Below are 22,155 nucleotides of genomic sequence, written 5' to 3'. Positions count from 1 at the left end.
GCCGCGTCGAATGATGTATATTCAACCGAATACAACTCCTGCGCAATACCATCATTAACCGAAAGCCCCTTCGGGTACGACAAATGCTGAATTAAACTAAACTTATTCAGCTCTTTCTTGGGCACAACCCCCAACGGCAAGATAATCACCTTGCTAATAGGCAATTCCTGAAACGGTCCAGCCATCCTGCCCAATTCCACCTCCTTAGCCAACTTCACACTAACCACTTCCAGATGAAGGGAAGCCGACGTCAAATTTTTAACTGAAAAAGGGGACCTCATGATCAGGAGGAGGGATTCTAAACCCTTCCAAAAAAACAAACAAACATCCGCAATGACCTTAGCCTTCAACTGATCCGGATACCTACTTAGAAAGGGGGCCATCGCGTGAACCCTCACCAGAGTCACCCCTTTGACCGGTACCCACTGTCGGCTTTCCCTTACCCTTCTTAAAGCATTTTGATGCTCCGTGCGAACTTCCGTTACAATGTGAGCACACATGTTTAAATTTACAGGAGGTCCCGAACTTGCATTGGCCGTCATTAAATTGCCAGCAAGTTCCCGCTTCCTTTTTTTGTGCTGTGTGCCCCTTGACTACTTCCCCCGTGTCCTGCTGACTGATTCCCGCTACTGTTGCTCCCGTGAAAGGACTGCCCATACCTCAGTGGGGCCATAACCTTCAACCACAACCCAATGTCCTTTTGATCCCATCTGATCTCCGGGCGGACAGCTTTCCTCTGCCTAAATTGCTCGTCATATCGTAACCACACCTGACCCCCATAAGTACGATGAGCCTCCCCAATAGAATCAAGGTAGCAAAATAAACCTGAGCAATTATCCGGAGCTTTTTCCCCAATAACGCTAGCCAATATTGCAAAAGCCTGTAACCAATTAACAAACGTCTGAGGAATCAACCTCCACCTACGTTTCTCTTCTTCCTCTTTTTTACTATCGTCCTTTTTACCCTTATCCAGATTAAACTTTTCCAGCGGAAGAAGGGAAAAAATTTCAACTTAGTCATCCCGCCAAACTTTTTCTTTACCTCTCTTTTTTTTTTTTTAAGTGTGCCCCCAACGGCCCCTCAAAGCACACATATACCTCCCCTTTTGCCCTATCATCCAGCTTTACGGTATCCACTTTGTCCTTCTCTGTCTGTACGCAAACCGATGCCCCAGAAGGTGTCCCGGCTGCATTCACCACCGACCTGGCCGACTCGCTCCCCACCTGCGACAACACCGGTTGACTAGGTACCCACGCCGCTGCAGGTAACAAACCTCCTTGATTAACTCCACCACCGTCTATTCTAGCCAAAATTTGCGACATGCTAAACAAAATGTCCCTAAGACCCACTACATCTGACCCACGACCTCCCCTAGTATTTTCCCCGCTGGGCCCAGCCAACTGCCTATCACCTCCCCCATCCACTAATGACCCAGCGGGCGACAAACAATACATGGACGCATGCTCACCAAGCTGCGCAGGTGCTGTGTCCCTGCCAGCCGAACGTCCCGAGTCCTGATGAATCCTGGATTCGCTTTGATCCTCGCCACACTCTGATTCGCCAGACTCCTGCTGCTGCTCAAGGCCCGCGCCCCTGGCCTCCTTGTGACCAGGGGGGACCTGAGCGCGTGCCGATGTCCCCGCCGATCGTCCCCCGTCAGTCCCGGCTTCGGTCCTCCCCGCCATCCGTGGCACTCTGCGACTTCCAGACCCGGACTCCCTAGCCCGATCCGTGGTGGTCCGTGGGTGACTGCCAGGCAGCCCCATGCTGCTTCCCGCCGCTCCACCGCCCTGGATGTGCCGACTCGAGCCTGGCAGCAAGTCCTCGAATTACTGCTGACTGCCCGTGCACCTGCGCTGCTGTATCCCTCGGCTGATGTTTCTGGCAGGCACCCCGACTGGTACATCGCCAGGTGCGCCTGCCGTGCTGGTGGTCCCTCTGGTCCCCTCATCCGCTCTGGCACTCCGTTTTCTTATGGGCAAGCGGCGTCGTGAATCGCCGACTCCTGCTGCGGGGGGTGTGTCCATGCGCCCACCGTTCACTTCCTGAACGCCCCTGTCACATGACGCCGGGGCCGGAAGTGACGTAGGCCGCACTTCCGGTGAAGCCCCGCCCCCCGGAGGATGACGCAGCTCCAGCGCGGCCCGGGTTCTGGTATTGAAGCGCGCCGCCGGAGCAGGCCGCACTACAGCTGAGCGGGGCACTTCAGTCGCGGACCGCGACCCGATGCTGGAGGAGCCCGCAGGCCGGCTGGGCGGATTCCTGCCGCGGCGGGCGCGCTGGCGGGGGGTTCCGCCAGCATGCTCACCGGACGCAGGGTCCCATGAGGGGCTCCACAGCCTGCGCCTGCTGCCCGTACTAACCATCTCCGGGGAAAGCCTCTCGGGGGGGGGGCTGCGTCCTCCTGCCGCTTCTTCCGGATCCCAACGGAGAATCTTCTGCTCCGGCATTCCCCAGCAATCCAGACAGCTGGGACTCAAGCCACCCTCCACGCCTGGATCTGGCAGCCTCCCTCAGCTTGGTGATCAGGGAATCAATGGTTTCCATAAGATTGGTAAGTGTACTCAAACAATGGGAAAGTTGTAGTTTTTTTTTTTTTGAGTTCTGCAACTTTCCCCGCTGACTTCCTTCCTGGACTGACCGTTTTCCCGCACTTTTCCTTATTATATCTCCCCAGCCCCTTCCAATGCCCGCCCCTCCAGGCTTATAACCAATCCGGATATTGGGATTAAAATTACACCCTCCTGGCACATCCCGGTCATGTGGGGCTTCCTTCTAGTTACACTTGCTTCCAGCCCCCTTCTTTCCATTCCACATTGAAGTGAAATACACAAACATTTACACAGCACCTACAACGATGTCATATTTCCTTTGAAAAGTAATAATTAAAGTTGGTGCAAATCAATTCACAGAGCTTGGTCCATTGGCTATGTCAGTTATCTGTAGCGTGCGATCGCATGTGCCTTATGCCACAAAGATGTCTTTATGCCAAGCTGGATCATTGAAAAAAGTTCTGCCGATGCTGGGAGTAGGAAATGGTTCTCAGGACTACCGTCTACACCAGGGGTCTCAAACTCGGCTGGGTATATGGGCCGCACATGGAAAAATTTAGAGGGCTGCATTCTTTGTTCAAAGTGACATTTTAAGTGATACCATTTTTTTTGTATACACCTTTTGAACATTTTTGCCGTGTTTATTTTTTTTATAGCTTGGGTCATTATGGATGTGGCGATAATAAACGTGCACTTTTTTGTGTTTACTTTAGTATATATATAAAACAGCATTTTTAGTGCAAAATATTTTTTTATGCTTTATTTTTATTTTATTTTTTTAATTTTTACAATTTTGTTTCCCCCGATTGGCCACATACAGTAATATTGTCTTACAATTAGCACCATATAGTAATAATGGCAAACATCTTGTAGTAATGTTCCCCATCCAGGTCCCCATCTTGTACTAATGTGCCCCATCCAGGTCCCCATCCTGCGGCTATGTGCCCCATCCTGTGGCTATGTGCCCCATCCAGGTCCCCATCCTGTGGCTATGTTCCCCATCCAGGTCCCCATCTTGTACTAATGTTCCCCATCCAGGTCCCCATCTTGTACTAATGTGCCCCATCCAGGTCCCCATCTTGTGGCTATGTGCCCCATCCAGGTCCCCATCTTGTGGCTATGTGCCCCATCCAGGTCCCCATCTTGTGGCTATGTGCCCCATCCAGGTCCCCATCTTGTGGCTATGTGCCCTATCCAGGTCCCCATCTTCTGGCTATGTGCCCCATCCAGGTCCCTATCTTCTGGCTATGTGCCCCATCCAGGTCCCCATGTTCTGGCTATGTGCCCAATCCAGGTCCCCATCTTCTGGCTATGTGCCCCATCCAGGTCCCCATCTTCTGGCTATGTGCCTCCTGTGCTGTTCTTCACATACACACAAGAGAAAAAAAAAAGGCGATTCTCATCTGTCCTTCCTTTCCTTGGCGCCCTTCCTGCAGATGTGGCCCACAGGCACCACAGAATCAGACCCCCTTGAAGATCCCGACCTGGTCCAGGAGGAGCTGCTGACAGCAGTGCTGCATTGCCGCACAGAGACTGTCTGTGCATGGCAATGACGTCATACTCGCTGCGCCGGCACGCAAATGTCAGCTGCTGGCCTCTGATTGGTCGGCGGCTGGCATTGGAAATGCTGTGCTGGGAGACGGTCTCTGTGTGGCAGGGATCATCACTTGGTCTGTGCCTGCGGGTCGCACAAAGCAGCCCGCGGGCTGCGTGTTTGAGACCTCTGGTCTAGAGGCTACAGACCACTGACATGACCGATGGACCGCTTCCAGCAAATTGATTTACACTAAACTTAATAATAATCCAAAATAACATCTACCAGAAGGATTAACATAAGATAAACATGCTATTATTTTTGTGATTCATCTGTAAGAAGTAAAAGATTTTCCTGGTAAATCCAACTTATATACGGCCACTCCAGCAAAGCACAAGGATGAGTTAACAAAACAGAAAATAAAGAACTTTACTTAAAAGTGAAAAATACGTGATTAAGTGATATAGTTAATTCTCAATTCATTGAAACCTGACAATAAAAGTCATACTAAATCTACCAAATATAATTATATTACTACTTTCATCTTCAATTACCCATCAAATTTTGAACAATAGATCAAAGCAGACATATCACTTACTTAGCCGATTAAGTTACTGGTACATAGATGTACCCTCTGCTTTTATATCTGTCACAGGTGTTTGTATTTATCATACTTGCTAATCCTATTTTGGCCCTAAAGGACAAACTTTTTTTTTCCATTCCAGAAGCCATATTTTCTTTCATTTTGTTAGTTGATATAGCTGTAAAAGGGCTTGTTTTGGCAGGGTGATAAAAAATTGTCAATAGTACCTTTTTTGGGGCATATTTACCCTATTTTGGGAGCAAATTTACCCTGTTAACTAACTTTTATTAACTGTGTAGGTAAGAGCTAAAAAACAGCAATTCGGCTAGTCAATATTTAAGGATTATGTTATTAAAGGGGGAACCTGCCACCAAGTTTTTCCCAAATAAAGTAGGGCAAGCACCTGTAAGCCCTATGTGACAGCATTCTAGAATGGTATCTATATCTCCACAATGGGCTCTCCATAAAAAAAAATGAGCTTTTATTATACTCACCTTTTCTACATCATCCACAGTGTCCTCGGTATTGCGCTCCTGCGCAGGTACACGTCTGCGCAGGCGCACTTCCCTGCTCTGATGAGGGCAGAGAAAAATTCTGTATTGCACTTGCGTGGGCAAAGGCCGAAGAGTGCCAGAGCATGCACACTACAATACATTGCACTGCCCACGGCAGAGAAGTGCGCCTGCGCAGGAGTGCGTTGGCAAGGACACTATGTGAATGACGTAAGACGCGTCACCTACACAAAACAAGAAGAGAGGAGACACCAGATCAAGACCAGCAACGCCAATTGGACCGGACTGCCCCATAGGTGAGTATTATAAAGGCTATTTTTTGTTTTATGGAGAGGACATTGGGGACATATAGACAGTATTCTAGAATGATGTATGTGAGGGCTTACAGGTGCTGGTCCTACTTTTTATGGGAAAAACCTGATGACAGGTTCCCTTTAAATATGCTGCACAGATAAAGTGCTAACTTTATTCTGTGGGACATTTTATAGTTGAAATGTACCAAATATTTGGTTAATTATTTTTTTGTTTCATATTCTAAGCCCTTTAAACCCATAACTTTTTTTTCTTTTATAGACAGATCTGTATGATACCTTGTTTTGTGTGGGACAACCTGCAGTTTTTGCTAGCCACATTTACGTGCAACTGACTTTATTTTTTTAAATTATTCCATTTACTTACAGTGGGGATCAACAAAAAACAATATAGCATTCAGTGTGTATTATAATTGACATGTAATTTTATTTTGTGAGTCAATATGATTGCAGTGATAGCCAAGTTATACAGTTTTGTTATGTTTCACTGCCTTTTCCCATGAAAATTGCTTAAAAAATATTTTTTTTCTTCTGGGTCATATTCTGAGACCTATAGCTTTTATATATTTTTTTTTATTTACAGAGCTATATCAAGGCTTATTTTTAGTATAATAAGCTGTAATTTTTATAGGTACTAGTTTGACACATATACAACCTTTCGCCATCTTTTACTTCATTTTTTTGTGAAGAATGGTGAATAAAAACAGCAATTCTGGCATGCTTTGTTTATATATATATATATATATATATATATATATATATAGTTCACCATGGGGATAAATAATGAAATTGTTGAGGCATCTTTAGATCACACTTCTTTTGGTGGTAATTTAGGAACCAAGTCAACATTATCAGAAGAATTATATAAGAAGAAAACAAGTCCGAAGGAAGAAGTGTTATACTCTTTACAATGTTCACTCGGCAACTTTGGGTCCTAACCAGAGATGAGCGTTGTTCTACTCGAACTGTTCGCCAATCTCAAATTCGAGCTGTTTTGGGCGGTGTTCGAGCCGTTCGGCGAACACGAACAATTTGAGAAAAATTCGGCTGTTCGAGGTTATGTTCGATAACTGTTCGTGCACCAAAATCATAACTGGATTTTTTCTCAGTAATGATGAAAATTAATGTTAATACGCAGTTTGAGTGTACAGCGGGGTGGGGGGAGGGGCAGGGGATGGATCTCTGCAGGAACAATGAAGATCTCCATTTTTTTTTCTCTTTCCCGCATTTGCAGTGGGGAGGTGCAATCTGTCAGCCTATCAGCAGCGCACACACGGAGCGAAGTGCTTTTTTTCACACAAGCAAGGGCATGTGTCATTGGCAGTGTATGTCACATGTCCTTGCCCTATAAGACCAAGCCATTTTCCCCGTCGCCACCATTTTCTCACTGCTGCAGCTGCGTGTTAGACGGCACCGCTGTTGCTGTGTGCGCTATACCTTGTTAATTTCAAGCCAATTTTCGCACAAATATACAGATAGCTTGGGAGTAGGGAATAGTTGTGATTGCAGTCCTTTTAAGGACTAGGTTACAGCATTTCCTACGACTTTTATCAGGGAGGTCTGTGCTCTTAAATAGATAGGTTGTGGGAGTAAAGACTAATTGTAATTGGAGTCCTTTTCAGGACTAGGTTACATGAGTTCCTATCAGTTTTTGCCAGGCAGGTCTGTGCCAGTGCTGTGCAAGTTTTTTTCACAGCATTTGGCTGAATCTAGCAAAGCTAATCCTTTTTGGCCTATTGCAGAGTGTGTTAGTCAGTGGAGTAGCCTATCTGTGTTGCAAGATATAACACCTGTGTATAGAATACCAATTTTTTTACTGCACCTAGTGAAGTAAAATCTTTTGGGCATAGCATCATTCTATTAGTCCATCTATACTGACCTCCATCAGGTTGCAAACTGAATATAATTTTTTTCTGCATCTAGCTCTGAAAAAATATTTGGGCTTCTAGCGGTGTGTGGGACTTGGTCTATTAGTCCATCTATACTGACCTCCATCAGGTTGCAAATTAAAAATAATTTTTTTCTGCATCTAGCTCTGAAAAAATATTTGGGCTTCTAGCAGTGTGTGGGACTTGGTCTATTAGTCCATCTATACTGACCTCCATCAGGTTGCAAATTAAAAATAATTTTTTTCTGCATCTAGCTCTGAAAAAATATTTGGGCTTCTAGCAGTGTGTGGGACTTGGTCTATTAGTCCATCTATACTGACGTCCATCAGGTTGCAAATTAAAAATAATTTTTTTCTGCATCTAGCTCTGAAAAAATATTTGGGCTTCTAGCAGTGTGTGGGACTTGGTCTATTAGTCCATCTATACTGACCTCCATCAGGTTGCAAATTAAAAATATTTTTTTTCTGCATCTAGCTCTGAAAAAATATTTGGGCTTCTAGCGGTGTGTGGGACTTGGTCTATTAGTCCATCTATACTGACCTCCATCAGGTTGCAAATTAAAAATAATTTTTTTCTGCATCTAGCTCTGAAAAAATATTTGGGCTTCCAGCAGTGTGTGGGACTTGGTCTATTAGTCCATCTATACTGACCTCCATCAGGTTGCAAATTAAAAATAATTTTTATCTGCATCTACAGTACCTCTGAAAAAATATTTGGGCTTCTAGCAGTGTGTGGGACTATTTGTATTAGTCCATCTATACTGACCTCCATCAGGTTGCAAATTCAAAATAATTTTTTTCTGCATCTAACCCAGCCAATAGTTTTGGCCTAATACCACAGTTTGGCCACTCAGCTCTGCTCGGTTACCATCCATTGTTTTTTTGTGCAAACAACTGCAGAGTTGTGAATTAGTTAACCACCAAAATGAGTGGAAAAAGGCCTGCTGCTGGTGGAAAGGGGAATAGGCGTGTTGGGAAGGGGAAAAAAGGTTGTGTCCGTGGGGTAGGTGTTAAAGCAACAGTAACATCTGCAGAAGAAAGACCAACTTCCAGCCAAACTAAAATGTCTACTTCTTTTAGCGGACAATGTGATAAGATCCCTTTCTTACGGCCACGCCAATCGCTACAAATTCCAGATGAGGCACAAAAACAGCAGGTGCTTCAACGGATATCAAGTGCTCCTTTAAGTGGGCTCTCCTCCACATCAACTTCAACATCACAAATACTCCAGTCCTCAAAGGTGTCACCCAAATCGCACTTGCTTCCTCACAGCTCCCAAATCTCCAGCTGCCCGTCTGAGTATGAGGTAGAACAGATGGTTGAGTCTGCAGAGCTGTTTACTCATACTATAGCCTGGGAATCAGAGGTCGACTCCAGTGCTTCTGTGAATCCAGACGAGGAAATGATCTGCACTGATGCCCAGAATCTTTATGAGTCGGATCCAGGACCAGACGCAGAAGGTTCTGACCATAATGTAGACCCTCATTCCCAAACTGTAACTCCTGTTGGTGGAGACAATGAGGAAGACGATGATAAGACTCAAATACCTGATTGGAGCGACAACTTTAGTTTTTTGTCAGGGCAGGAACAGGTTGGCTCTGAGGACGACGGGTGTGATAACGCACAGGGTGATGATGATGAGGTCGGAGATCCCACTTACTGTCAACCCACAGTCAGCCAAGAGATGAGGTCAGCAGAGGAGGTGGAGGAAGATGCTAGTGACGACGAGGTCAGGTTGCGCCTTCCTGGACAGAGACGTAGTACTGGAAGCACGTCAACAACTGCATCCTCAAACACAACTCTGCCTCTCACCACAAGTCGTGGTGGCTCTTCAGGTCGCATGGGTGCTAAGCCTTGCATAGCCTGGGCATTTTTTCAGATCGATAAAGATGACCCAACTCGTGTTATCTGTAACATTTGTCAGCAAAAGCTAAGTAGAGGCCAAAAAATACATAGTTTGAGTACTTCATGCATGAACCGGCACATGGACATGAAGCATAAGTTGCAGTGGGAAGCTCAGTGTGCTACAATGCGGCCTAGCCGGCCGGGCCAATCACCGTCTGCCATATCTTGTGCATCCGCGGCCTCTTCATCCTCTGTGACTGGGGGGACAGCAGTCACACCTGTTTTGGGGCGCAGACCTGCCACCTCTTTACCCGCAACAGCCAGCGTGATTGGCAGGTCATCATTTTCTTTGGAGGTGGTAACACCAGCTGGTGTTGAGCGCTGTCCGACATCGATAGCACCACCTTTGGATCAAGGCAACCTAACATGTCCGCCTGCATCTTCCTCACAGACCGGCAGTTTGCCGGGGACACCCTTATCAACCCCGTCTAAGCACAATAGCCAGCCCTCGGTCCCTCAGATGTGGACAAGTAAAAGACCATTTCTTCCTAGCCATGAGAAAGCTAAGAGGTTGAATTTCACCATCTGCAAGCTCTTGGCTACAGAAATGCTGCCTTTCCGCCTGGTGGACACAGAGGATTTTCGAGACCTTATGTCCGTCGCAGTGCCCCAGTACCAGATGCCCAGTCGGCACTACTTCTCAAAGAAAGGTGTGCCTGCGCTCCACCAGCATGTCGCACACAACATCACCGCTTCTTTGAGAAACTCTGTGTGTGACAGGGTGCATTTCACCACAGACACTTGGACGAGTAGGCATGGACAGGGGCGTTACATGTCGCTGACTGGGCACTGGGTAACTATGGTGACAGCAGGACAAGGGGCTGCTGTCCAAGTCTTGCCGTCCCCACGAGTTGTGCGTCAATCCTCTTTATGTCAAAGTTCCTCCACTGCTTCTGCCTCCTCAACCTCCTCTCGGTCTTCCACCTGCACCCAAAGCCTGTCTGGTCATGCCACAAGCTTTCTAACTGCGCAGAAGGGATCCTGCACACCTCCTTACTATGCTGGCAGTAGGGCTCAACGTCATCAGGCGGTTTTTACATTGAAATGTCTGGGAAATGTGAGTCACACAGCTGAGGAGTTGTGGTCAGCTCTGGAGAACCAATTTCATGAATGGTTGTCTCCACTGGACCTGAAACCAGGGAAGGCCGTGTGCGACAATGCTGCAAACCTGGGTGCGGCCCTTCGCCGGGGCAATGTCACACACGTGCCTTGTATGGCTCACGTGTTGAACCTGGTTGTCCAGCAATTTTTAGCCCACTATCCCAGACTAGATGGCCTTCTGCAGAGGGCACGGTCGCTGTGTGCTCACTTCCGCCGTTCGCATCCCGCAGCTCAGCGACTTACATCTCTACAGAAGTCGTTGGGCCTGCCACTTCACCGGCTAAAATGCGATGTGCCTACCCGGTGGAATTCAACTCTGCACATGTTGCAGCGACTGTGGCAGCACCGGCAAGCCCTGGTGCAATACGTTCTGACGTATAGCCTGGGCCAACGAGATTCAGAGGTGGGGCAAATCACGCTGGAGGAGTGGTCTCAGATCAGGGACCTATGCACCCTTCTGCACAGGTTTGAAATGGCGACGAAGATGTTTAGTGCTGACGATGCCATTATCAGCATGACTATTCCGGTGATTTACATGCTGGAGCACATGTTAAACAGAATTCGGAGTCAGGTGGTGGCACAAGAGGAGGTGGAGGAAGTAGAGGAGGAGGAGTTGTATGCGGAAGGGCTAACATCTGCAAGGTCCAGACGGTCGGCAGCACCAAGGCGGCAGGCATGTGAGGGTGGGGGAGATGGTTTTACCAGGGCGCATGGTAGCAGCCAAACTAGTGAGGAAGGTGCAGGAGCCCAGGAAGAAGTGGAGGACGAACTGATGGAAGACTCATCAGATGAGGGAGACCTTGATCACATTTCTGTTGTGCGAGGTTGGGGGGAGAGGACAGAGGAAGGAAGCATGATTGTTACCTCACCACCAACACAACAGGGACTTGGTGCTCCTGGATGCGCAACACACATGAGTGCCTTCTTGCTGCACTACCTGCAACATGACCCTCGAATTGTGAGAATTAGAAATAATCCTGACTACTGGGTTGCCACACTGTTAGATCCCCGGTACAAAAGTAAATTTGCAGAAATTATTCCTGCCATAGAAAGGGATGCACGCATGCAGGAGTATCAGCAGAGACTGTTGCAGAATCTTACATGTGCTTTTCCACAAAATACCAGTGGTGCACGTAGTGAATCTCACAGTTCCAACTTGCCAACCGTGGGACCGTCAAGTGTTCAGCACTCAAACCGTAACAGAACCACAGTATCTGCTGGTAACATCAATTTTGCGGAATCATTTCACCACTTTTTTAGCCCATCCTTTGCAAGGCCACAGGAGACAAGAAGTCTGACACATAGTCAACGCCTAGAGACGATGGTACAGGAGTATCTCCAAGTAAACATTGAAGCCACGACTGTGTCACTGGACCCTTGCTCTTTTTGGGCTTCCAATCTGGATAAATGGCCGGAGCTAGCCACTTATGCCTTGGAGATCTTGTCATGCCCCGCAGCCAGCGTTCTGTCTGAACGTGTGTTCAGCGCTGCTGGTGGTGTGCTGACAGATAAGCGCACGCGGCTCTCCACTGATAATGTAGACAGACTCACGTTCATAAAGATGAACAAATCATGGATCCGAAACGACTTTTCTACCCCTGTGTCATCCTGGGGAGAGTAAAAGCTTGATGATTGGTTAAAATCACCCTACCAACCGTTTTAAGCTTTCAAATTACTAATCATGTTTATCTGTATCTTGACTGGAAAATAATTTGGGCTTTGTAGCAGTGTGCAGCACTGATCCTATTAGGCCATCTATACTAAAGCTTCACCAGATTTAAAATTAAAAATAATTTTTAGCTGCATCTAGCCCGGAAAATAATTTTGGGGCTCCGAGATGCGCAAGGCACATAAGTGCCTTCTTGCTGCACTACCTGCAGCATGACCCTCATATTGTCAGAATTCGAAGTAATCATCATGACTACAGGGTTGCCACACTCTTAGATCCCCCAAACTTTTCGATCAACCTTTTCATTTTAATAAAGACCAAAAAAATGGTCATTTTTGAAATTATAAGCATTAGCAGGTTGTTAGAAACTGAAATCAAACAGTTTTCAACTCAAAACTTTATTCTAGGTGATGTTACATTTTCACATAGGACCCCTTGTTCGAAAGGAGCTTCTGAACTCTCTCGTCCATTGAATTTGTCAGGTTTTGGATGGTTTCTGCTTCAATTGTTTTGCATGAGGACAGAATACCCTCCCAGAGCTGTTGCTTAGATGTGAACTGCCTCCCGCCATCATAGACACTCCTTTTAATGATGCTCCAAAGGTTCTGAATGGGGTAGAGGTCAGGGGAGCATGGGGGTCACACCATAAGTTTGTCCCCTTTTATGCCCATATCAGCCAGAGATGCAGATGTTTTATGTGCAGCATGAGATGGTGCATTATCATGCAGAAAAATGATCTTGCTGTGAAATACACGGTTCTTCTTCTTGAACCATGGCAGGAAGTGCTGTTTGAGAAAATCCACATACATTATGGAGTTCATCTTTAGCGCCTTCAGGGATCCTAAAGGGGCCGACAATCTCTCTCCCCATGATTCCAGCCCAAAACATTACTCCACCTCCTCCTTGTTGGCGCTGTAGCCGTGTTTGCGTGGGGTGTCCATCAACCAGCCATCCTCCACTCCATCCATCTGGACCATCGAGCGCTGCACGACACTCATCCGTGAACAAAACAGTTTTGAAATCAGTCTTCATGTAATGTTTGGCCCACTGGAGCCATTTCTGCTTGTGTGAAGTGGATAGAGGAGGTCGACAGGATGGCGCATGCACAGCTGCAAACCTCTGAAGGACCCTGCATCTTGTTGTTCGGGGGACGTTGGAGGCACAAGCAGCTTCAAAAACTTGTCTGCTGCTATGACAAGGCTTTTTTGCCGCTGCTCTTTCAACCTGACGTAATTGCCTGTAGGAAAGAGTCCTCAATTTGCCCTTATCAGCACGCACACGTGTGTACTGTGAATCAGCTACATACTTCTTGATTGCCAAGACACTTCATCCTGATCATCGCACAATGTTGATTGTAGTCATGCCTTGACCTAAACACTCCACAATTTGTTGCTTCTCAGCAGCCGACACATCCTTTTTCTTTCCCATTTTGGCAGAAAATGTAGGCTGCTTAATAATGTGAGAGAGCCTTCTTAAGTAGTCTTGCCTTTCATTGGACACACCTGCCAAACTAATTAGCACAGGTGTCTGCAATTGCTTACAGTGATATAAAGAGCCCTGACACACATCACCATCAATGAGTTTAACTGACAAACAAACAAATTCTTCCCTTATCACTCCTAAACCCTTTTTGTATAATAATTTGGAACGCAGTGTACATGTGCTTTTCCACAAAACACCAGTGGTTCACGTAGTGAATCTTACAGTTCTAACTTGCCAACCGTGGTCTGTATGGAGTTGTTCAATAAAGGGCCCAAAATTAAGATAACATAGATGGGAGAGGTCTCTATGAATAGGAATTCCTAAGTATTTGATACCCTGTGAGGGCCAGGCAAAGGGAAAGTTGGACTGGATGGAATCCTATATGGATTTGGGGAGGGAGACATCGAGGGCCTCAGACTTCGCTGCATTGATTTTAAAATTTTACTATGTAACAAAGTGATCTATTTCAGCCATAACAGTATGGATGGATATATGTGATTGAGTGATATATACTAGGACATCATCAGCAAATAGAGAGCACTTGTACTCGGTGCCTCCCACCTCAATCCACCTAATATTGGGGTTATGGCGAATTGATGAGAGCAGGTGCTCCGTCACTAGGATGTATAAGAGAGGGGACAGAGGACATCACTGCCTTGTCCCATTGGTGATTGTGAAAGGTGATGAAAATGTTCTGACGCACCCCCTGGGCCTTGGGACACCCGGAGCCGAACCCTTTTTGGTGGATGCTGGTGGTTGTAGTCTTCGTGGCGGCGACCCAGTTCCGTGGCTCAGGGCGGTCAAACCAGTGGCGGAACTATTTATGTGGTTTTCATGTTTAAATGTCCGACTACGCCACCCGTGGATTGCGGTCAGAGTGAACCGCCGCTACAGGGCAGACCACTGAGGCTGGTGTTGTGGGTGCAGCAGAGCGTAGCATAACTCCCCACGGGAGGAGTATAGCCTCAGGGCAGTGTATGCGGAGGATGGGGGTGATGGTGCAGGGCAGCAGCAGTAATGACACGGAGTCAGTGATGCAGTTCAGGGCCTTTACTCACAGTTCTTATTATCCAGACCACGTCTGCAGGTAACGGCTGCCCACGTCGTACTGTGCTCACCAGGTGAGGGGCTCAGACAACTCCCAGATAACTTTGGAGCACTTCACAGGACCCCCTTTGTGTGTCCTTTGTCTGGCCTTTCTTACCAACACTTCTGTCCGGCTGCCTCGGGCCTCCTCTTGGTAAACTTGGCGCCAGTTTCCCTGACCCTATGTGGTGCCTTCCTAGCGGGTGTAGCGAGGGGCTGCGCCACATAAAATGTCAGAGCCTCCGGTTTCTAGCTGAGGGTCGTTTCCTGCCTCCACTAGTTCGTGGACCGGTCTCCCCCTTTGGCCTGACCCCTCCACGCAGGTGGATTCGGGCGTGCGGTGGCGACTCGCCCGTCCGCACCCCTGGGATCCCTTCATTCCTCGTTCCTGGAGCCTTCTCCGCTCCTCTTCCTTCCTTCTCCCTCTTCCAGGCCTGGGCCTCTGTTACTAGGCCCGCCTCCGGAGCAGAGCTCATGCAGAGCCCCTGCTCCCTGCCACTTCTGCTCAGACTTCTCTGCACTGAACTAAGATGGTGCCCACCTTTTATACTCCCTTCTCAATGCACCCAGGAACTGCTTCCTCCCTGCTCCTGCACTACAGGGTTCCCCTTCCTCAGTGTTCCCTCCCCCCACTCCAGCCAGGGACAGGGACTGTCATGCCCATCTCAGGGGCATATTGGTCGCCCTGCCCCACGGCAATGTGGTGTAATGCATGCAGGTGTCGGGTCCTGATCCACACTCCATCCTTATCTGAGAGTGAGATATCACACCTCTGGGTTAGGTGCAATACGTCTGTAGCAACCGAGCCCTCAGGGTGCTACAGTTCCATTTATCTTCAGCCTAGGTGACGTATTGCGATACAGGGCCGTGATTTTGGCTATAAAAGGGTCCCCTAGACCCCTACCCCAAGCTTTTTAAGAGAATCATATATGGCGTGCCAGGAGACTCTATGGAATGCTTTCTCAGCATCCAACGAGAGTATCTAATTACAAATTTTTAACTGCATCTGACGCGCCCCCTGGGACATATTCCTTTTTGAGGGGAATACCCGGCACCGGATCAGATGGGGGGTTGTAGTCTCCGAGCGGCTGTGACCCGGCCCCGTGCCCAGGGCGTCAAGCTCAGTGTTGTGTGGCAGTCCTACAGATGTTATTAAGAGTTCTTTTGTGTCGACTACGCCACCCGTTGTGATGCGGTCACTGTGGCCGCCGCTGCAGCAGGGTCCGCTGAGGCTGATGGTGGGTGCGCAGCTTGGTGGGATAACCCCCAACGGGAGGGGTATAGCCTCAGAGGGGACAGGCGCAGAGGATGGGGGTTGTGGTGGTGTAGTGCAGACGGCAGTGAAGACAGAGTCGGGTTGTGCAGTTAAGGGTGTTTACTTACTGCAGATGTTGTACTGGTCACTCCAGCTGCTAGTGACCACCCGAGCCGTGCTGCGTCCACCAGGTCCTGGATCCAGCCAACCCCCAAACAAGTCCGGAGCGTGGCCCTGAGCTCTCTTTCTGTCCCGTACTCTGGCCGTCCCCACCAGTAATCCACCTAGGTCCAGCTCCCTCGGGCCTTCTGTTGGGACACCCTTGGCCCTGGGTTCCCTGACCCTTCATGTGGTGTGCCTTCGGGGTGGATGTGATGGGTGACCGTGGCAGACGCTGCCCACGGTCTCCGGTCTCTGGCTGGGGAATGTTTTTACCCCCACCAGCTTGGGTTCCGGTACCCTGATGCCGACTCTTCACCCGGTGCTTTTAGTTGGGATCTCAGAGTCCTTCTCTTCTGTGCTCTGGGTCTCTCTCTTTTCTCCTCTCTCACTCTGGGTCTTGGTCTTTCTTCTCTCCTCTCCTGACTTGTTCTCTGCAGCTGATCCTCTCTGCATCTGATCCTCTGCATCTGACCCTGATCTTAGTTGGTGCCCACCTTATATACACCCTCTATGTGTGAGCTCAGGTGACCAGCACCCAATGAGCTCCTAACTTTACCCAGGCTGCTCCCCCTATCTGCCCCTACACTACATGGGATGTACCACCCCCCTCCCACTCCAGCCAGGAACAGACTCGGTCGTACCTGCACATTTCTAAGTGGGAGTACCGTCGGCCTGTTCCCCGGAAATGGGATGTGTGTAGTGCATGCAGCCTACCGAGCTCAGTTCCACACTCCATCCTTACCCGGGAGTGGAATATCACACCTCTGGGTTGAGGTGCAATACCCCTGTAGCAGCCGAATCCTCAGGGTGCTACACATCTAGCCCAGGAAATACTTTGTGCCTAGTAGCAGTGTCTGCTAGTGAGCGGATTATCCCGGCTGTTAAGCAAGCTGCACCACCTGTAGTTTAGACACTTAATTTTTTCAAAGGAAATGCTTCGGGACCATGGGATACTTAGTGAAGAGCATCAGGAGGCACCCCAAGGCATAGGGGCTGGGACTGGCAGTAGGATGCCTTGTGGTGGACAGCCGAGCTCGATCCTTATAAAAGCTTTTTAACTGCAGCAGCTTTAGTGGACGCTACTGGAGCTGGAATTACCGCGGCTGCTGGCATGAGACTTGCCCTCCAATAGATCCTTGTAAATGGATTTAAAGTGTATTCATTCAAATTAGAGAGACAATTTAAATTAAAAAGCTTAGAGCTGCCTCCACCACAGGGGGGCTCGCTCGACCCACCAGCGGACAGGCACCAGTATTGGGAGAGGGGGGCTGGCCGTCAGGGTTCACCGCGGCTCTGGCACAAACCCGGCGACACGGAGGTGGCACGGGCAGGAGCGGACTGGCCATGTCGGCTTCTCACTTTTTGGATTTTAGAAGGGCATGACATGCCTATATCTGTGTCTCCCCCTCCTTTTACTCCTCCACCTCTTTTATTTTCGCATGACTATATGTACTTGTCACTTTTCCATGTGTTAGTTATGTCTTCTGAGCAGTTTGTCAGCTTTTGGACACCTTTGAAGGTGTTTTCTATCTGTTTCTATGTGTTTTTGTTTGCCTGCCATTGGTTTTAACGGTGTTCGAAGGTGTTCGACGAACAGTTCGACGAACAGTTCGGCGAACACACGGGTGTTCGACGAACCGAACCGAACTCGAACACTACGGGGGTGGCTCAACACTAGTCCTAACATATCATGAATAAGTGATAGAAACTGCTCCTGTCATTAACAAGTAACATACGACTGGTAATAGTGCAGTATTAATGTAACCTAATCTGAATAATAGATCAGATTTATGTCTTTTAAGGGTAGTAACTTATAGCATACTTTTTTTAATAAGTTTCATTTGTCGCCGTCCATGGACAGTACTTGAGTAATTGCCCAAGATATGTATCTAAGATTCGATCCAAGATAAAAGTCAGTTTCATTCCTTACCTAGACTTGTGTCTCTCGAATATGTTGAATGTTTCTCATCTTTCATCTCTACATGCCACAATCCGCCCACCTAATCACACTTTCCCACACTTAGATGTGGTTAACCTATTACACTACTCTAAAATATACTAACTAAAGTTAGTTAATATCAGAATATTCTGCAGTGTTGTACAGAAATTGCATTCATTCGCATCATTTTAAGTCATATCCAGATATGCAAACATTTTTTTTCCAAAAGACACATTGTCCTCCAAAGGCAGAAATGACGTTCTAGAGATGTAATAATTATTAATAACAATAATAATTAATATTTTTCCAGTCTGTTTTTCCATTTGCTTAAAGCTGCTGTAGCATGTCCGAGCAACAAAGAATACAGAGCTAATAATAAGCAACAGAGTTAAGACCCCTATACATATTAGACTAAAGTATGCTGATATCGGCGAAATCAGCCGACAAAGTGTATGAGGGTCTCCCTACTCTTCCAGAACAGAGAAGGGTCACCATGTTGTAATTCCAATGGGTGATTCTTTTGTTTTATGCAGAGATAAGCCTCTATCATAAGGGTCTACCAGTGGCTCACTCATACAAAACACAGGAGCAGCTGTTTGAACTGAGCGTTTATGGAGGAGTCAAGGAAGCTGGCAGCAATTTATTCTGTACGAGGGCTATAGTTCTGGGTTTAGTTTGACCATACAGCACCATCATATCATGTGATCCCTCTAAGAGAGGCAGAGTTGTTACTATGGTCCAAATTCATGAAGGCCAGCATTGTTCAAGCCGGTCTTTATGAGGGGGCGTGCTGGAGTCAGACTCTCCTGATTGATGAAGAGGTGCACTCCTCTTCAGGAAGCATCTGAAGAGTGGTGTGCATCTTTGTTCGCTATGCCAGAAATCTCACTCCAGTTAGGTACTGGAGTGAGATTTCTGGCGTAAGGAACGCCATAGCTTGTCTTGAATTAGATGAGCTGTTACTTCCCACCCCCGCTGTGCTCCGTCCTACCCCAGCTCCACCTATTTCAGCAGAGTGGGGAGAAACTGGTGTGAAGATGTCAACCAATTGTACCTAAATTTGAAAAACTTTTCAAAGCTTTTAAGCCAGACTCCTGGCTTTTATGAATCGGGCTCTACTTCGTCTACTGAACAAACAGCGCTCCCTGACACTTGAGAATGAAGCTTGTTTTCAAGAACTTTCACCTTTTTATTACTGAACAACCCCTTATTAATTGCCTTAATGTGTTGCAAAAAATAAAATAAGCCCATCTTCTCTGAGTGCTGTGAACCCCCTAGTCTCACTTCACACAGTTCTTATTCTCAGACATATATGTGAATACTGCAGCCAATCAGCAGCCGCAGATTGGCTGCAGCAGTCACGTGACATAGTTTATGTCAGCAAACCGATGGGGGATGCAAAGAGAGAAGGTGCACTAGTTCAGTAGATAAGTAAACATAAGCAGCACACTCCGGCAATTAGGCCACATCCTCACGTTCAGTATTTGGTCAGTATTTTACATCAGTATTTTTAAGCCAAAACCAGGAGTGGAACAATCAGAGGAAAAGTATAATAGAAACTCGTCACCACTTCTGTATTTATCACCCACTCCAGGTTTTGGCTTACACATACTGAAGTAAAATACTGACCAAATACTGAAGGTGGGGATGTGGCCTAAGTAAGAGGTTGTCTGGTAGTGGACAACACCTTTAATGAACATTTTAAAAGTAAATTGTGATTAATGTACTGTGGTTTTGTTACAATATTGTTATTTGAACATTTTTATGTAGCAGATTAGGCTCCAGAAAGAAAAAGCTTTTATTCTTCCAGTACTTGAATGAACTATGCGTTTTTCACCTTAATGTACTTAGCTGTCAGTCCATTTTGTTACGCCCACATCAAACTTGCATTGACTCATGAGAAATACTTATTTCATACCATACCTACACTGATAAGCAAGCTGGAACATGAAAACTACCATTCATAATGCACAAAATGGTGAACTGGAGCCTAAATAACACATATTTCATGGGAAAATTTAGATTTTGCATTTGGTTAGAGAGAACACTTCCCACATAGCTATTATTTACATTCAGGTTAGAAGAACGCTTCATAACTGGACTTTCTTGAACTTTTTACCTCAAAGATATATAGCAGATATAATAAACATAGGTTTTAAAGCATAAAAATGATACCAGTAACCAACTATATATATATCGTTTTAACATAATATTTATATTAAGATTTTAATCAATATCTCAAGGAACAACATTTTGATAAGACTGAGTTTTTTAGAACACCTTTTTAACCCATAACATGAAAGTAAGGCTAATAATATAACTTTCATTACAAAATCTTCAGTTTTACTCAACTTAGTTGATGCAATAATGAATACACCCAATATCAAAAACAACTACATCCAGTATTTTGTATGACCTCCATGATTTTTAGGCATACTTAAGTGCTCTTATTTTTTCTGAGCACTGTGTATATATACACTCTTCAACATTGAAATCACAACATCAGGAAGGAAAAGTCATGGAATTATAGAAATCACATGATCGATAGACATGTTAAAGCTGTGGTCCAAAACTAAAATTTATTTTAATCCTAAATGCCCATCTCTTTAAAAAAGCCCTCCTCTCATCAAAATTTTTATCCTCTTAATATATTGCAATCACCATATTATATAGAACTGTGTACTTACAATTGCTCATTTTGCCTTTCTACCCAGCTAATTCTTCTCTTTTCCATTAGATCTATGAAATCATGTGAATAAAAACTGACTAGCTGAATCCTTCTAAGCTGAATGTAGAAACAAGACGTTATTTTTTCTTGTATGAGTCATGAGTCACTGCAAAAGTCTATGGTGGGAGAGGAGGAGCAGCTGGGTCAGGAGTCGAAGAGGGTAATGAATTTTGCAGGGAAAAGAGTCTCCCTGTTTCTACATAGAGCAGAGAAAAGAGAAGAATAAGCTGGGTAGAAAGGCAAAATGAGCAATTGTAAGTACACAGGGCTATATAATATGATGACTGCAATATATTAAGAGGATAAAAACTTTAATGGGAGGAGTGCTTCTTAAATGTCATAATCTAATCTCTTTGCTAATATATTTTAATTAGAAAATCCCTTTCGTTCCCTTACTTTTTTTTTACTGCTTCCACTTTGATGATGTTTCGTTTGATAATCCCCAGTGCATGCTGGGATAGTCAAACAAGTCGTCATCACCCCACCCTGAAACAAAGTGTTATCAGGGACCTCCATTTCAGGGGCTTGGCTAGTCCCTGCTCTGCTAATCAAGCATCAGTTGTCAATTCTGACTTATGCTCAGTAGGATCTTGTTTTGGTTTTCCATAAATTATTATGCAAATATAATGATGTGGCATTATGATTTTCCAAGTCAGTATGATAACGGTGATACTAAACATGCATAATTTTTTTATTATTTAAGAGGTGCAAAAAATATCTGGAAATTCATAATACAGTAAAACTTTTTTCTTATGTCGCCATTTTTGGCATTTTCCGAAACCTGTAATGTTTTCATTTTCAATCAATGGAGATGTGTTAGGGCTTGTTTTTTTTACGAGGCATACTGAAGTTTTTACTGATACTATTTTGGTATAGAAATTATGCTTTTATAGCTTCCTTGAGTTTAGCACCTTGGCAACCATCACCGTATATATATTGTGGAAGTGTGGCATCGCTATATGGAGCCCAGGTTGCAACTATGTAATAAAGATGGCATCTACGCTGCTTGTAGAAGGCTAAATTCGCTCCATATAGTGTTGCCACACTTCCGCAATATACAGTGCATTGGGAAAGTATTTGACCCCCTTGAACTTTTATACCTTTTGCCACATTTCTGGCTTCAAACATAAAGATATAAAATTCTATTTTTTGGGGGAAGAATCAACAACAAGTGGGACACAATTGTGAAGTGGAACGAAATTTATTGGATATTTTAATCTTTTTTAACAAATTAAAAACTGAAAAGTGGGGTGTGCAATATTATTCGGCCCCCTTGAGTTAATAGTTTGTAGCGCCACCTTTTGCTGCGATTACAGCTGCAAGTCGCTTGGGGTATGTCTCTATCAGTTTTGCACATCGAGAGGCTGAAATTCTTGCCCATTCTTCCTTGCAAAACAGCTCGAGCTCATTGAGGTTGGATGGAGGGCGTTTGTGAACAGCAGTTTTCA

The 22,155-nt window shown here is 46.0% G+C and overlaps 1 protein-coding gene across 4 annotated transcripts in view; it reads right to left on the bottom strand.

Annotated features, from left to right (window-relative positions):
* The window catches only part of NRG1 (neuregulin 1), a 1,026,251-nt gene that overhangs the window by 372,431 nt on the left and 631,665 nt on the right, over positions 1 to 22,155 (bottom strand). The window lies entirely within an intron of this gene.

This window comes from Phyllobates terribilis, unplaced genomic scaffold (genome assembly GCF_046119375.1).
Source record: "Phyllobates terribilis strain yellow unplaced genomic scaffold, ASM4611937v1 Scaffold_1__5_contigs__length_1240528914, whole genome shotgun sequence".
NCBI classification, from domain to species: Eukaryota; Metazoa; Chordata; class Amphibia; order Anura; family Dendrobatidae; genus Phyllobates; species Phyllobates terribilis.
The sequence above is the reverse complement of the archived record's forward strand: the minus strand, read 5'-3'. Positions and strand labels throughout refer to the sequence as shown.